The sequence below is a fragment of the Monodon monoceros genome, unplaced genomic scaffold (assembly GCF_005190385.1).
Source record: "Monodon monoceros isolate NGI ecotype Baffin Bay Population unplaced genomic scaffold, NGI_Narwhal_1 Super_Scaffold_7, whole genome shotgun sequence".
NCBI lineage: Eukaryota > Metazoa > Chordata > Mammalia > Artiodactyla > Monodontidae > Monodon > Monodon monoceros.
This window is the reverse complement of record NW_021703784.1, coordinates 43,346,276-43,361,533: the sequence shown is the minus strand read 5'-3', so window position 1 is coordinate 43,361,533 and position 15,258 is coordinate 43,346,276. Positions and strand designations below refer to the sequence as shown.

Below are 15,258 nucleotides of genomic sequence, written 5' to 3'. Positions count from 1 at the left end.
CCTGAACAGTAATCAAAAGCCTCTGGACCGCCTGTCTAACTAGTCTGTTATGGTCCAGGAAATGGCTCCCTCTTGTTGCTTCTTCCTGTATCCTAGAGTTACACTATTATAATTATTGATGTTATAGAACTATATATTTGATCAATCGTTTAAAGTACCCAATCATCATTAATTTTATCTGAGGGTCAGTCACATATTTGGTAATGCAAGAAACAATAATCTTATAAAATAGGCAGAATACAAGTAAGATAGCTAGTAGCATAAATAAGGTCATAAGTAAGTATTTAAGCTAAGAACTTTCATTAGGTGCAGCCCGGTATTTTCCCAGGTTGTCTGACCAGTCTGTCCTGCACCGGTTGCTATCTTCAAGGGAAATGATCTGTTGGCACTGTACAAAAAGTTCACCAAAGATGTCTGCACATACAAGATGAATGATGGATCATTGTGACCACTTACAGGATTGAGAAAGAAATGTTATCTTCTAAGGAGTTACATGGCTGGTGCCAGAAGAAGGAAAACTGTTCTTCATGGTTAAGCAGGTATTTCTGCCATTGAGGAGGTCTGGTTAATGCTTCATGCAGATAGATGCACAATGTACTCTAGAGGAGAGGGAGGAGGTCCAGATAGGCAGAGAAAACTTCATGTTTAAATTTTTCTTGTCTTACCTTAAAATATGAATTTTTATTTCATCAAGAAGATGGGGGAGAATTTCAGATAAAGGGAATAAACTCAAAAAAATAGATCCTGAGTGAAAAGGAGACAGTATGTTTTATAGAGTCAAGTTGTTTTATACGAGCATAACTCCAGTTCTCACTGTTGGTGAAATTCCTGGCCTTTGCTCAGTATTCTTGGGCCCCAATCTTCCTTTCCAAACATGTCGCTGAATATTTTCTTTCAAATATATGTCTCAGCCCCCAAGAGCCATGCTGTTACTCATATTCTTTTCTCTATTCAGAATGTCCTATTCTCTCTCTCCATGTTCAAATCCTCCTGTCCTTCAAGAGCCAATTCAAATCCTAAGGTTCTTCCTTATCCAGCTCCACTAGCAGCAATGATTTCTTCCTCTCCATCATTTCCTTTATCTGTATCTGTACCTGATATATATATATATATATATATATATATATAATTTCTTTTATCTGTATCTGTATCTGATACATATATATACACACATGTGTATATATATATATATATATATACATATATATGTAATTTATCTCTATATTTCTCTCCCAAATGAGGTCTTGTATAATTCCTTGTACAAGGTACATATTTCATATATTTTTCTTGAATAAAATGACTTAATGTGACTTTTAGTGAGCCATGCAGGAGACTGATGAAATAATTGGGATGGGGCTTCAAATGTCCACAGAGTACCAAAGTGAAACTATTTAGTAAAACTTTAGTTTAGTCAGGGGTTGGGTGTACATTTATCATGTTTACTTGCAATCTCTCCAAACAAGGAATTGTGAAGAAATCAATACGTATTATTTCCTATAACCGCTCTTGGAGATTAAGAGAATAAACCTTATAGCCTAGTACTTCAGTATTTGCCTAACACTGTACATACATACGTCATGACAAAGACATTTATTTCTATTCGTTTTTAAATTAAAATCCTAAAATAAGCTTTTAAGTTTTTCTCCACTTGGTGTCTTCAGAAGTCTGTTTTGTTGAAGCTATAACTCTGGTCTCTCCTTCTTGTGCAAGCTTCACGTAATTCTAAGTAATAAGTATGATCTTCTCCCTTTGGCTCTTAGGTCCAGGGAGGCATGGGTTATGAAACCTACCTGTTTCTTCTGAGACTACTTGAAAAGAAGTCTTGAAAAAGCTGATTCAATCATGGTCTTCCACTTAAAGTGTCAGTACCTTCCCTCTGACACAAAACTTTATTTTTCTTTGGGAAAATTGGGGGACTTACATCATTCCTGATTTCAAACCTGTGGTGATAAAATAACTATGTAGTTCAGGGGTCTGGGCTAGTTAATTATGATCTTGTTCAGTAAAGACATGATGTTTTCAAGGTTTGGTGTCTGCAGAAGTTCCTTTGTTATGCATAGAGAGAAAAACTAATCTGTGGTCACAGAATGAACTGCTAACCTTGGCTGGCCATCTGATAAATGTGAATCTTTGGTCACAAACGTGCAAAATAGGAAAACCATTGATAGTGGATCAGTTTTCTCATCTTCATGAGGGAGGGACGTAGAATATTCAAAGTGAGGAAGAGCTTTCCTTCCTGACTTTTCTCTCACCAGTAGGAAATTATGTGCCAAGATATTTCCATCTCTCTTTGAGTACAGTGCAGTCAACAAACTGGGAATGAAAAGAGTGTGACTGGGTCAAGCATTATTGAAGTAATTCCACTGAATTCATCGAAATTACACTAACAGCCACTGCTTAAGGAATCCAGCTGATTGATGTCGCTTCTTTAGGGATTCAGTCAGCAGAGTCATAGGAGTGCCTAAAAAAACAAAACAGGGCTTCCCCGCTGGCGCAGTGGTTGAGAGTCCGCCTGCCGGTGCAGGGGACACGGGTTCGTGCCCCGGTCCGGGAAGATCCCACATGCCGCGGAGGGGCTGGGCCCGTGAGCCATGGCCACTGAGCCTGCGCGTCCGGAGCCTGTGCTCCGCAGCGGGAGAGGCCACAACAGTGAGAGGCCTGCGTACCGAAGAAACAAAAACAAAAACAAAAACAATAATCTCATCTCCACTAGGGAAGATCCTTCATATAATCATGACAACAGGAAATATGTTGGCCTTAGGTTCAGATTATATCAAATGGTTTATCTTGTCATCTAAACTGATTCTGAACCAGTCAGCTTTGCTCTCTCCTGCCTCCAAGTTCTGTCTCTTTTTCTGCAGGATTAGTCACATTTGCTTTTCTGGTTCTGTAGCTTTTTCCTGAACCAGAGCTATGGATATCTTAGTGCCAGATAAGAGAGACATAATTTCACTGTAATGTCCTATTTTTTTTTTAAAGTTCCAAGAATTTTATACACAGTATCAAATGTGACTGAAACGAAGTTTGCTCATGTTTTTACTGGTGGTGTTTGTTTAGAGATGGGAACATGGAGGAAGAAGGGCCTGGAATCCATAGCACTGTGAAAGACTGTCTGTTCATTTGTCTGACTTCTCTCTAATCTGTACACTCCTCCAGAGCAGGATATACACTTGCACTTGCTTCTGTATTCCCAGCGCCTTTTTTAGCGTCTGGTACAACAGTGAATGCTGCTAGAAAAAATAAACTGTACAGAAGAGGAAGATAGGCAATAGATTTTGAGATGTTTTGCAGGGCATAGAAGACATAAAGGGGACAGGGATCCCATCTATTAGTTTCTTAAGAGTGGACAATTGGAGTGGACTTAAGAGTGGTTTTCTCTGTATTAACCATAGACAGGAGAGTCCAGAGTCAGGACCAACAAGAGTTTGTTCATGAAAAAAGTTTTGTTTTGAGGGTCTAATGCTTTCTAAAACTATCATCAAGGCTTATATAGCAGCTCCATCTCCTAATGTGAGTGAAGTATTTTGAGAAGATTGAGAGGAAGTCAGCGTTAGAATGTGATTATTATCATTCATTTCAAGTAGACAGATTAGGCCATGCATTTTCCAGCACTGCAGGCTCATTTGCCCTGTGTATCTTTCTCTAACCTTCTCCCCGGTTGGGAAGAAATAATTCCCCTGTGTTAGGATAGCCCTTTGTACATCTCTTGTCATAGCACTGCTACACTTATACGTATTTCACTTGCACTAAATCAAGATCCTTGATGGAAGGGGAAATGGAAAGGAAACTAAGGGTTAATTGAGTTATTATTCTGTCAGACATAATACTAGATTTTTAAAATACTCTGTATTTTGTTTTAATCACTTAATTATATAGGTACTATTTCCCCATTTTTCACATGAAAAACTAGAGGTTAACAATGGAGAGATAGATATACCATGTTCTTGGATTGGAAGAATAAACATTGTAAAAATGACTATACTACCCAAAGCAATCTACAGATTCAATGCAATCCCTTTCAAACTACCAGTGACACTTTTCACAGAACTAAAACAAAAATTTCACAATTTGTATGGAAACACAAAAGACCCCAAATAGTCAAAGCAATCTTGAGAAAGAAAAACGGAGCTGGAGGAATCAGGCTCCCAGATTTCTGACTATACTACAAAGCTACAGTAATCAAGATAGTATTGTACTGGCACAAAAAACAGAAATATAGATCAATGGAACAGGATAGAAAGCCCAGAGATAAACCCACGCACAAATGGTCACCTTATCCTTGATAAAGGAGGCAAGAATATACAGTGGAGAAAAGACAGCCTCTTCAATAAGTAGTGCTGGGAAAACTGGACAGCTACATGTAAAAGAATGAAATTAGAACACTCCCTAACACCATACACAAAAATAAACTCAAAATAGATTAAAGACCTAAATGTAAGGCCAGACACCATCAAACTCTTAGAGGAAAACATAGGCAGAACACTCTATGACCTAAATCCCAGCAAGATCCTTTTTGACCCACCTCCTAGAGAAATGGAAATAAAAACAAAAATAAACAAATGGGACCTAATGAAACTTCAAAGCTTTTGCACAGCAAAGGAAACCATAAACAAGATGAAAAGACAACCCTCAGAATGGGAGAAAATATTTGCAAATGAATCAACGGACAAAGGATTAATCTCCAAAATTTACAAGTAGCTCATGCAGCTCAATATCAAAAAGACAAACAACCCAATCCAAAAATGGGCAGAAGACCTAAACAGACATTTCTCCAAAGAAGATATACAGATGGCCAGCAAACACATGAAAGAATGCTCAACATCACTAATCATTAGAGAAATGCAAATCAAAACCACAATGAGGTGTCACCTCACACCAGTCAGAATAGCCATCATCAAAAAATCTACAAACAATAAATGCTGGAGAGGGTGTGGAGAAAAGGGAACCCTCTTGCACTGATGGTAGGAATGTAAATTGATATAGCCACTATGGAGAACAGTATGGAGGTTCCTTAAAAAACTAAAAATAGAACTACCATACAACCCAGCAATCCCACTACTGGGCATATACCCTGAGAAAACCATAATTCAAAAAGAGTCATGTACCACAATGTTCATTGCAGCTCTATTTAGAATAGCCAGGACATGGAAGCAACCTAAGTGTCCATCAACAGATGAATGGGTAAAGAAGATGTTGCACATATATACAATGGAATATTAGCCATTAAAAGAAACGAAATTGAGTTATTTGTAGTGATGTGGATAGACTTAAAGTCTGTCATACAGAGTGAAGTAAGTCAGAAAGAGAAAAACAAATACCGTATGCTAACACATATATATGGAATCTAAATTAAGAAAAAAAAGTTCTGAAGAACTAGGGGCAGGACAGGAATAAAGATGCCGACGTAGAGAATGGACTTGAGAACACAGGGAGGGAGAAGGGTAAGCTGGGACGAAGTGAGAGAGTAGCATGGACATATATACACTACCAAATGTAAAATAGATAGCTAGTGGGAAGCAGCCACATAGCACAGGGAGATCAGCTTGGTGCTTTTTGACCACCTAGAGGGGTGGGATAGGAAGGGTGGGAGGGAGGGAGATGCAAGACAGAAGAGATATGGAGATATATGTATACGTATAGCTGATTCACTTTGTTATAAAGCAGAAACTAACACACCATTGTAAAGCAATTATAATCCAATAAGGATGTTATTAATTAATTAATTAAAGAGAGGTTAACAGAAACTGACCAGTAGTCAGTGGTGTTTCCAGGATTCCTAGATCTTACTGACAGCAGTCATTACTTTTTCTTCATAGTTCATATATATCAGGAAACCTAATGTGGGTGCCCTCCTTGTTACTCATTGACACTTGACAACCCTTTCCCACTTGTTTTTTTCCCAAAACACAAGCTCTCAAATGTCAATTAATAAATGAGAAAGGGATGATGAAATTGGAAAAATTTATGAACACAGTAGTAGTAACAATTTCAGGCAAGAATTGTCAATTGATCTAAAACTAGTGGATGAGGATTTCCAAGTCAGCTTAGGATGTAGAAAGTGGCAAGTAAATGTCACTACTGTCTTAACAATGAGAAAATGTTAGGCAATTGATAAAATCATAAATTTTCTTGAAACCATAGGAGAGCTGAGACTGCAAGGTAAACCAGCTGAATTCCAATGCATGGCATACGGCTCTGAGAAGAGATGAATCTAAAGAACGATTTCATTTCTGACAGAACATTAGAGGAAGGTATTGCTGTCATCACAGCAGGTAAAGAGGAAATCAGCTACCAAATACTCAAAATCAATGTGTAGGAGAGCTTATCAGTTTAGAATGAGTGCGAAAACCTAGACACAAGGAGAGTTCACGCTAACTCACAAGTTCTATTCCACAGGTCTCCAGAGGTGTTCCTGTGTAAGACTGGTTGCAGGGCTGAAGGCAGCACAGAGACCCCTTGGTGAAACTAGTGTGCAGGTGTTCAGTTAGTGATTGGTTGTCATTGGGGCAAAGTTGCAAATTTTGTACTCATTTCCTTGGAAACACGTCTCACATAGAACACAGTTCTAACCCACTGGGGGAGGGGCAGTACCCCTTCCGACGCACAGGGCCCAGGGAAAGGTCCTCTACTTACGTGAAAGTGATGATGTAAAAGCTCTTTGTTCCCGAGGAAAATTAGGAAATTCTCCCATCCCTGGAACCTAGGAAAAAATATCCTCTCCTTCTGGGAGAAGGGTATCTGCCTCTGAGAAAGGTGAAAGAAAAACTTCTGGACCCTGGTTCCTGGACTGATACAAAGCAGAGTTCAGCTACTACTGGGAGATGGGTAGGAAACTCTTTCCTGTCCAAGAGTTGACTCTGATAGAAGAAAAAACAAAAAACCGTGGAGGGGAGCAGGAATGCTGAAAACTTGTGGCTCCAAGGCCAGGCATATAGGGCCTGCCTAAGACAGAGGCATGAAGTTTATTCACGGTAATTAATCATAGTAATGACATTCTACGTTATGATCCTTTTCTAATCACTTAATTCACATGATGCTATATGGCCAAAGTGTAAGCCTTGATTGTGATTTTCAGAATCCATTAGACATGCAGAAATTACATTCAGAGTCTATAATCACACTGACCCACCCTCAGTCATCTTATTTACATTCCACTCTACCCTATACAACACAAGCTCTAACAAGCCTTCTAGGTATTAAACATCACACGTTCTGTGAGGAGGTCTTTCCTTATCACTCTAGGCTGAATTAATTTTTCCCTCTATTCTAGAAAATGATAATGTTTATGACATTGCACTAGAATGACCTTAATTTTGCAAAGCTGAGGCTGATCCAAAGCCTATACATTTACAAGCTCTAGTATTCAAATGTAGTATTCAAATACTATCTCACCACAAAAACACTCAGTACCTTCTGCCTCTTGTAAAATTCTTATCCCCATTGAACTCTTCTGGAACCACAAGTAAGCTGAGAAATAAAGTTAAAATATATTTATGTTAGTGTTTTCACTTTGATTTCTTTGGGATCATAAAATAAGCTGGGCTTCCTTTTGTATCCGGTTTTCACTACTCTAGACAAGCGGAAATGAAATTACTTTGTCCAAATAAATAACGCTGCCAACTTACAAAATGAGTATATACTTTTTATACTGTTTGGATATTGATATCCCTATCCAGAAAACTGCCTACTATAGCATGACAACAAGATATATGGAAACAAAAAAAAAAACAATCTGAAAACAGATTGCTTGGAACAAAAGCAAAGGTTGTTGGCTCAGACTGCTGGGTATTTTATTTAGACCAATGTTTCACAAACTCTGTCTGTGTTTGTCAAGCTGATAATAGGTTTCCCCTGAAATGAATAATTTCCTGGTGAAATGCATTGGGGAAATGATGCACAGTGTGATTTACAACACAAATTAACAATTTCAAAGTTTTTGAGAAGTCCTATGGAAAAGAAATCCATTATTCTTAAATACCTATTTAAACGTCTCTCAGATCACTAACATTTTCAGATCAGTTTGGGAAATTTTGACTTCGACTATTTTCACAACTCTTCCTAGGCATGTTTTCCTTTTATAAATCAATACTGTGTCTTTTTGGTTGCATAGTACTGAATCCACTGTAGCTAATGCAAAGAGAAAGAAATTTACTAATGTGTGTTAAATGACTTACAGAAATCTGGGAATAAATTATGTAACAGACTTTAGGCTGAACTTTTAACAATGACTCCCAAAGCTTCAGCATAGAACTGTGCCTCAGGACTTCCCTGGTAGTCCAGTGGTTAGGGCTCCACGCTTCCACTGCAGGGGGCATGGGTTCGATCGCTGGTTGGGGAACTAATATCCCACATGCAAAAAAGAACCCCCAAAACTGTACCTCTACATGCTGCTGCTTCCATCATGATCAGGAATCTTCCTGTTGAATCAAGAAGATGCTGCTACAGCCAATTCTGTAACCTCTCTGCTCTGCTGAGTCACATCAGCAGAACAAATCCCTCACACCTGGCCTTTATTATATTAAACCAATTTATTTTTTATTTTTATTTTTTAACATCTTTATTGGAGTATAATTGCTTTACAATTGTATTAGTTGCTGCCGTATAACAAAGTGAATCCGCTATACGTATACATATATCCCCATATCCCCTTCCTCTTGTGTCTCCCTCCCACCCTCCCATCCCACCCCTCTAGGTGGTCACAAAGCACCGAGCTGATCTCCCTGTGCTATGCGGCTTCTTCCCACTAGCTATCTATTTTACGTTTGGTAGTGTATATATGTCCATGCCCCTCTCTCACTTCGTCCCAGCTTACCCTTCCCCCGCCCTGTGTCCTCAAGTCCATTCTCTACATCTGCATCTTTACTCCTGTCCTGCCCCTAGGTTCTTCAGAACCAATTTTTAATTTTTTTTAGATTCCATATATATGTGTTTAAATGCTCCTTTCTTAAAGTTTTGTTTTTTCTAAGTCCCCAAACTAAATTAGACCTCACTGTTATTCTCTCTCATAGCATATTATATCTCTCTACCATAGCTCTTATTTTAGTACATAACTACTTAGGTATTTAATTACTATCTCTTCTACTAAAGTACTGTGGGAATAGGAACCATATCTGTTTTGCATCCCTTAAAGAAATGCCTAACTCACACTAAGTCAATGCATACTTTTGAATCATTTTGAATGGGTGGAAGGATGGCTGGATGGATAAGAGTGACTGAGTACCTAAAAGGGCAGATGAGCAGAGAGCCTTAAATCTTGGGACATGACTAAGAAAAACAGGGTGATAGATTTAGCTGGCCATATCTTTTCCCAAGATGACTGGTTCTAGAATTTCTTTCATGGAAGTGTCTGTGCTCTGGTGAGTGGTGGAGAGGGTGAGGGATTGCACTCTGGCCAATATGTGTAATCTGCAAGGCAACTCTTACCATGCCTCACATATAGTAGGTGCTTAATATATCGTTGTTATGGAAGGAATGCCAGTGCATACATGTAAAAGACTGAGCACTCTGCAGACGCATTTTGCCCTATAGGTGTTACTGTTAATTATCAGAATCTATTTTAATTTAATTAAGTTATATAAACATTTTTGATACCCTTGCATTTTGTTTAACTACAAAAGTCCCTAGAGTAGGCAGGAGACCTTGAAACCTGAAAAGGCTCTGTCTCCTCCAGTCTTTATTTAATCAGAAGCAACCTAGATTCCATGTTAGTATAACGCTGTACAGAATAAAATGACAATGATAGAAGTACTTTCAACTAGGGCCATAACATTAACTCGTTAAAAAAAAAAAAAAAAAAGCGCTTCAAAGCTTCAAAAAAATGAGGGCATGAAATATTTTTAGTTGTCTTTATTCTTTATTTGAGCTCCAGATTTTAATTCCATGTGCTAACTTGGTAACTTTTAGCTTCTTAGAAACACGTAAGGAGCAGCAACTTCAAAGCTGTAAATCCACTTCCTGAAAAGCGAATTTGGAAACAAGATCTATACAAAGATGAGCATTACATACAATGCAAGAGTTTGGTATATTTATTTTTTTCAGCTTCATGTATGATGAAAAAAGATCTGTGTATCTGAAATACACAAAACATGGTAAAGACCACTTAGTTTGCTGTGGACCCTCAATTTCTGAATCTTTTGTCCAGTTTCCCTCCTGCTTACATGCATAATTGGTCACATGTTTCTCTCTATTTGCTTAAACCAGATGCCCATGGGGCTTTCCTGCAGTATTTAGGAAAGAGGAACGCTTACAGAATTGTATTTGGCTCTATCAAGCAATGTTTTGGTGGAAAATGACCAACAAGTTTAATTTCTCTCAAATGGGAATCATTCTGCCTCACTTCCTGGGAAGGAAAGCTATAAAAAAAAAAAAGGAGTTATGAACTGGGCTCTTAATGGTAATGGAAAACACACAAAACTTTAACTTCAATTTTATTCTACTTTGTAATAATAATCCTTTGTATTTGTGTAACATGATAGAGTTCATATAGTACTTCCATATTTACTGAGATGTATTTTGTGCTTGCTTATACAGGATTCTTTCTCGTTAAAAAAGAACTTCTGTGTGTTTCTACACATTAGTTTAAGTCTTTTCACCATCTCCTTTTGGCATGAGAATCTCAGAACTTTTCTGACGAGAACACATTTATTGGATCTGTGCCATGAACACATGTGCTCAGTACAATTAAGAATTCACACGCACACACACACACACACACACACACACACTCTTAAGAAAAAACATCTGCTCATGATCCAGAATTCAATACAAAGAGAGGACAAGTGCATAGACACCCACAATAAAAGGGAAATGTGGTAATATGTGAAAGGATTGATAAAAATGCCAAAGAAGTTCTGAGCAGAATAGATGTTAGCATTTAGGATTCTTGAGTATCTATTATACATTAGATACTTTGCACTTTTATATACTAGGTTTGAATAGTTACCATTATTATGTAAAACAACTCTTATTTCCATTTTGACAATGAATTAAAAAGGTCCTCAAAGTTCTTGAGTTCACAATCCAAGATTAAAATCAATAAATGGAAGATCTAGAATCAAAAAGCATGTCTACAGCCCAGGTGTTTGGTTATTATGGAAAAGCTTCCCAGAGAGGTGTCCTTTGAACCAAGCTGAGCCTTGAAGAGTGAATAGGATTTTGAATAGGCAAAGAAAAGTTCAGAGGAAACCAACTACCTGAGCACAAGTGTAAATAAGACCACAGGCAGCTGGAATGGATCTCAGTAGAGGGAGTGAACTCAAGCATAAAGGGGAGTTCTTGGCACAGAGCTGAGAGTTGATGGGGGAACCTGAACGCTAGTGTACAACTGAGAATGATGCCAAGAATAAGATAAAAAGGAAGACTGGGCGCTAAGTGTGAAGGAAATTAAGAAGGTGGGGGCATGAACTGACTTTCAGAAGGAGAAATGAGAGATGTCATTATATGAACTGATCTTGAAAAATTCCCATGTCTCTGTTTTTATCTTATATTCAAAAATATTCTGGTACCTGACTTTTGCCTTGTGTGTCAGAGACTGAAAATGGTCACCAGTAGCTTCATTATCCTTATCTCCAGGACATACAACTTCTTTATTCACTTCCCCTGGCAATTAGATTAAAACCAATGATAAAGTTCTGGCCAGTGAAGTTTGAGTGGAAGCGATGAGCAGTACTTCCAGGCCTGGCTCATTAAATCCTTCCATGTCTAATCCTAGCATTTTTACTGCATCCATTGGATGAATGAAGAGAACTTCAAAGGCCTGCAGGAGAGACAAGATAAAAGGATCTTGGGTACCTGAGTGACTGTGTGGAGCAGAGACCATCCATTGACCTGCACTTCAATGTCAAGTGAGAAACAAACTCTATTTTGAGGTAAGTCACTGGAATTTGGGGATTGTTTCTTTCAACAGTTATCCCACCCTGATATGCCGGGCTGAATAATTTGTGATGATCATTATCTCTGACTTGGACCCCGATTGTCCGCTGCTATTCCCAACAAACTGAACAGTGTTGGAGAAATTGTGCAGCCTTGTTGAATAATGCCTCAACAGGGCTCCCAGTGTTGCCATGGAATCCTTCTGTGTTCTGGTCATGAACTGTTCTCCTTCCTTTCATGGCTTAATTTAAAGTTTCATCTTTCTCCTTAGGATTTTCCTGCTTCTACTCTCAGCAGATGAATTAGCTGTCTCATCTTTAGTTAAGTGCTTATTCAAGACTCATAACCATTTTTGCTTTTTTTCATGTTAACTTAAGCAGTTCTTTATGTATTAGAGATATAAGACCATTATGGATATTAGGTATAAAATGGCTAAAATTTTAAAAGACCAACTAAACCAAAAGTTGACAAAGATGTGGAAAAACTGGAACTCTCATATACTCTTTGTGGGAATGTAGAATGGTACAATCACTTTGTGAAACTGTTTGGCAATGTTTTTAAAAGTTCATCTATCATATAATCCAGATATTCTACTCCTGGGTAGTTACTCAGAGGTCCAAGAGGAAATCTCCAATAGTATTATGGCCAAAAAGAGGTCTTCCACTGTGGATTTTCTGTGGTTTGTGGTGGGGAGTGACACGTAAACATTTTTCTCTATTTTTCCCTTGAAACCTTCAGTAAGGTCTGTGTCAGTCACTAGTTATTGTGTGTAAGTTGTTTTTTTTTTTTTAAAGAAGACTGCTGATAATTTGGTTAGAATAACAACATCTCTTGACCCCTTACCTTGGTTCAGGTACCACACTATGCACATTCACATATGTTACCTTTTTCAAATCTTACAGTCATCTTGAACGGTAATTATTATTCCCCTTTTAGAGATTAAAAAACATGTGCCCCATAGTAAAACCAAAATGAAACAGATAACAGAAAACTTGCTAAGAATAACATACTGGAAGATCCCAACACTTGCCCTCTACCCTCCAATTAAAGATAAAGCTGCTTATTTTTACCTCTGCTTGGAACTTTGACCATATTTTTATTTCTATTTTTGACCAGTCAGTTTCCAGTTAAGTATTAGTGAGAACTTACTGTGGGCTAGGCTTGAGGTAAAAAAAAAAAGTGTGGGGGGGGTGGGGAATAGACATGGTACCAACATTCAGTGCTTTAAAGAAGACGGGGCCTAAAAAGATATTCCCTGGATGACTGTAGTGAAAGTCAAGACAGAGTCCAAAGGAACACAGACAAAGGGTCTTGATGGTGTGATAGAAGCAAGTCTTTGCAGAGGAAGTGACACTTGAGCTGAGTCATAAAGATATGCAGGTGCAGAAAAAAGGTAAGGGAAAGGGGCACCGAGCCACTTCTACTAGAGGGACTAGATGGTACAAAGGCATTGAAATGAGGAATCACAAAATCATCAGAGAATAGCAGGTAGCTCAGAATGGCTGGAGCATGCAGCAGAGATCAATGCCTGGGGCCCAGGGATGAGCCTGGGGTGTAACAACAGACGGTGCGACTTCCTGAGAAACTACTCTCATGCCTAGCAACCAACTGAACCCCAAATTGCACTCAGTCTCCTGGACTTTACCCACAGGAATTTTCCAACCATTTTTTTCCCTCTAAGATATACAATATGGAACTCAGTACTCTGTTTTTCATTTCTTTTTAATATGCTTATACTCATTTTAAACCAGAGGACAGATGATTTCATGGGGCAGGACTTATGTGGACAAAGATTGCTAATATAAGTGATTTTGTCCACAATTCTGCAGGTTCTTTAATGTGATTTGATCACCTTCTCCAGGGATGAGCAGGCCCTAGAGGCTCTAGAGGACAAACCTCACACTAAAAATACTTCACTACTGGGCTTCCCTGGTGGCGCAGTGTTTGAGAGTCCGCTTGCCGATGCAGGGGACGCAGGTTCACGCCCCGGTCCGGGAGGATCCCACGTGCCGAGGAGCGGCTGGGCCCGTGACCCGTGGCCGCTGAGCCTGCGCGTCCGGAGCCTGTGCTCCGCAACGGGAGAGGCCACAGCGGTGAGAGGCCCGCGTACCGCAAAAAAAAAAAAAAAAAAAAAGTAAAAGTACTTAACTACTGAACTGACAAATTAAATGGCAATTTATTCATTTATAGCATAGGAATGCCTCTCCATTAGCCAGAATGCCAGATCTGGACATGCTGAGTAAAGGGAATATCATTTAGTGAAGAACCACTCATTAATGGGCACTTCCTGGTATTATTTCAATTACTTGTCACCACAACTCTGTGATGTAGTTCTTACTTCATCCCAATTTTATAAATGAAGAATTTAAATGAGAAACTTTAAACGACCTACCTTGATCTCATAGCTAATAAGTTTTGGAGCTTAGATTCAAATCTAATGCTTTGATTTCTACCCCATGCAATGGGCAAGGTGTACCCACACTGCCTGGAAAAAAAAGTGATGATGATGGCGATTTAACTAAAATGATTATAATTTATTGGATGTTTACTTTGTGCCGAATACTTTCACATGCATTATTTTATGTAACCTTAACAACTCTATTAAGTGAGAAACTATTTCCATTTTAACAATGAGGAAACTAATGTTCAAAGGTTTAAATAACTTTCCTAACCTTCAAACCTGGTTAATTGGTGGGGCAGGTATTCAAACCAGGTCTCCCTGCCCACAAAGTACTTTTTACTGACAGTCAAATACTGGTAAGACTATTTGGTGAATGAGAGTCAGATTGAAGAGAATTTATTACTTGATAGAACATCCCATCTAGGGTGTGGTAGAGGATAGAAAACCACTGAAGTTCTCCTAGTAGGGACTGATCATGTGTCTTCATAACTTGTAGCAATAGACATTGAATATTTAATACTATTATTTTTTGTTTTTGTTAATAATTCTTATTAGTCACAAAAAACTTCTGTCACTATCCTTATTCATGGTAGAGTATACATTATTATGTTCATTTTATATTGTCTCACGTTCTTCTGAGGATAAATTTTAGGAATTGAAAAAGAAATGAAGTGCCTCAAACCTGAGGAAAAGCATAATTACTTTTTGATTAACATACTTGAGCAATCTTTCATTACTAATTGGTAGTATATCTGATTAATTCCCAGGTCAGTGAAATTAGAGTTTAGCCTACAAAAATGGATATACGTATGATAGTTTTACAAATTTAAACCCTTTAAACAATCTTGGGACTAGATCAATAAACTTTTTTTAGAATTCCTTTCTAGCATCTAGACTAACAATCTCATCAAGACGGTGTTTTTGTTTTGTTTTATTTCTGTCAATATAAAGATTCTCTTTGTGGAAGCAAGATTTGAACAGGCTTT

The 15,258-nt window shown here is 38.3% G+C and overlaps 1 long non-coding RNA gene across 2 annotated transcripts in view; it reads left to right on the top strand.

Moving 5' to 3' along the window:
• Window positions 1-15,258, top strand: part of LOC114887275 — a 90,783-nt gene that overhangs the window by 35,813 nt on the left and 39,712 nt on the right. For both annotated transcript variants that reach the window (XR_003791519.1, XR_003791518.1), the window contains exon 2: window positions 11,711-11,867. This is a non-coding gene — a long non-coding RNA (uncharacterized LOC114887275). The remainder of the gene's footprint in view (window positions 1-11,710; window positions 11,868-15,258) is intronic.